Raw genomic sequence first — 2,881 nt, 5'->3', positions numbered from 1 at the left:
AGCAAAAACCTCTCCAAAAAAAAAAAAAAGAAAGAAAGAAACAGAAAGTGAGAAATCATCCCCCAGGGGAGATGACCAGGCTGCAATCCCTTCTCCTCCATTCTCCTCTTAAGATTTTGGGCAGGCATGCACATGCATGCGGCATGAGGTTTAAGCTGCTAGGTCCGGGATTCAAACTGCAGTCAACTATGTGGGAGTCCCAATTTATTATTATTATTATTAATTTGCTATAAGGCACCTGTGCTCACCAGAGAGAGGAAAAGGGAGGAAGCAAGCTGCCAGGTCTGAGTCTCGAACTGCAGTCAACAATGTGGGAATCCAGTGCCTTAACCACCACGCCACCTGCTAGTCTAGCTATGCTATTTTTGTTCTAGTCACCAGAATGAACCAAGACAACTGTCAAGCTCTCTGTCCTCGAGGGGTTAAAGCTATGCCTCGCACAGAGACGCTCCATAAATAGTTTTTGAACAAATGTGCCAATGCCTTGTTGATGAGCCGGGCCCCTTGTGACTTCAACAGAAAACAGCTTCACTCTGCCCCGCTTTGAAATGAACTCAGGTGTGTTTGTTTTTCTTCACTGCCGGAAGGCACATGGGCTTGCCAAAAAAGAGACCGAGAGGCAGAGACAGAGAGAGAGAGAGAGGGAGATAGCACTCCCCCCCGCACACACACACAATGAAGCATAGTCACTCTGTAATCCCTTCACCTCATTTCTCCATCCTGACAATATTTGGGCATGCACATACATGCACCTGGCATGTTTTCCAACTGCTGGGGCTGGGATTTGAACTACAGTTGGCCACGTGGAATCCAGTTCCCTTAACCACTATATTATCAGGTCAGCTCTGAGCTCCAATTTTTGTTTGTTTATTTCTCTCTTCAAGAGAGACCAAGAGGGAACCAGCAGTTAGCGTAATGGTTATGTCGCTGGACTCCCACGTAGTCGACCGTGGTTCGCATCCCGGACCCGGTGGCTTAAAACTCACGCCGGGCGCGTGTGCGTGCGTGCCCAAGATCCCGAGAGGAGAATGGAGGAGAAGGGATTGTGGCGTGACCATCCCCCCTGGGGGTGATTTCTCGCTTTCTGTCTCTCTGTCTCTGTCTGTCTGGCGAGCGCACGCGCCCTATAGTGAAAACCTCTCCAAAAAAAAAAAAGAGAGAGAGACTGAGAGAAAAAGAGAGAGATTCAGGGAGACAAAGAGCATCCCCAGCAGTGTCCCGAAACAGGATCCATCTCCAGCCTTCAGTCGGCCTGTTTCAGGGGCATGCCCATAGCCAGTATACCCAGGCAAACAGGCAAACCCACAACTTTCCGATGGGAGTCAGCCTTGCGGAGTGTTACCTTGTATCATTATCTGGGCCCTGAATTTCATTGGCTTGTTCCTTGTTCCTGAGGAAAGTTCTGGAAATCCTTGCAGTTTTTTTCATTCTGATGTTTGCAATATTAGAAAGCCCATTCTAGGGACCAGCAGATGGTATCATGGTTACGTCGCTGGACTCCCTCGTACTCAACTGTGGTTCGAATCCTGGATCCAGAGGCTTAAACCTCACGCCAAGCACGTGTGCGTGCGTGCCCAAGATCCCGAGAGAATGGAGGAGAAGGGATTGCGGCGTGGTCATCCCCCCTGGGGGATGATGTCTCACTTTCTGTCTCTCTGTCTCTCTCTGTCTGTCTGGCGAGTGCACGTGCCCTATCGCAAAAACCTCTCCAAAAAAAAAAAGAAAAAAAGAAAGTCCATTCTAATCCCAATACCAAGACTGACTGCTCATCCTTTTTCGTTATTGTCACTGTCATGTGTGTTTTAAGATTTGTTTGTGTGTATGTGGTTTTTGTTTTTGGTTTTGTTTTTTTGCTATAGGGTGTGCATGCCCACCAGAGACAGACAGTGAGACAAAAAGAGAGAGAAATCACCCTCAGAAGGGATAGCCATGCCACAATCCCTTCTCCTCCCCGTTCTCCTTTCGGATTTTGGGCATGCATGCACACCTGCCTGGTGTGATTATCAAGTTACTGGGTCTGGGGCTCGAACCGCAATTAGCTATGTGAGAGCCCAATGCCTTAACCATCACGCCACCTGATGATCCCTGTGTGTGGGTAGTTTTGTTAAAAAATAAGTACCTATTTTATTTATTTATTTATTCACTCACTCACTAGAGAGAGAGAAAGCAAGAAAGCAAGCCACCAGGTCTGGGACCTGAACCACTGTCGGTGATGCGAGAGCAACCTCAACCTCATACTGCTCATTGGCCCCTTTGTGCAGTGTTTTGGTTTTATTTTTTTTTAGAGAATTTTTTTTTGCAGTAGGGTGCGTGGGTTCACCAGAGAGACAGAGAAAGAGAGAGAAACAGAGAAACAGAAAGCGAGAAATCACCCCCCAGGAGGATGGCTACACGCAATCCCTTCTCTTTCATTCTTGCCTTGGGATCTTGGGCACGCACGTACTTCTGCTCAGCATGAGTTGGAAGCCGCCAGGTCATGTGGGAGTCCAGCCACGTGACCCTTATGCCCCCCTTGTGTGGTGCTTTTCAATATTTTTGGAGAGGTTTTTGCTATAGGGCGTGTGCACTTGGCAGAAAGAGAGAGACAGAGATAGAAAGTTAGAAATCACCCCCCGGGGGGATGGCCACGCTGCAATCCCTTCTCCTCCATTCTCCTCTCGGGATCTTGGGCATGCACGCACACGCGCCCGGCGTGAGTTTAACCCACTGGGTCTGGGACTTGAACCGTGGTCGATTACCTGGGAGTTCAACTGCTGGTCCCTTTTTTTAAAAAAATTATTTATTTTATTTATTCATTCATTTATTTTTTAGTTTGATCAGAGAGAGACAGAGGGTGAGAGTGAGAGAGAGGAAGTGAGGAAGAAAGGCCACCAGATTCAGA

The 2,881-nt window shown here is 48.0% G+C and overlaps 1 protein-coding gene across 2 annotated transcripts in view; it reads left to right on the top strand.

The window, feature by feature from the left end:
- NWD1 (NACHT and WD repeat domain containing 1) overlaps window positions 1-2,881 on the top strand; it is a 52,211-nt gene that overhangs the window by 22,736 nt on the left and 26,594 nt on the right. The gene's annotated exons all lie outside the window — the stretch shown is intronic.

This window comes from Tupaia chinensis, unplaced genomic scaffold (genome assembly GCF_000334495.1).
Source record: "Tupaia chinensis unplaced genomic scaffold, TupChi_1.0 Scaffold000201_1, whole genome shotgun sequence".
NCBI classification, from domain to species: Eukaryota; Metazoa; Chordata; class Mammalia; order Scandentia; family Tupaiidae; genus Tupaia; species Tupaia belangeri.
Note: the sequence above shows the minus strand (reverse complement) of the source record. Positions and strands in the feature narration are given on the sequence as shown.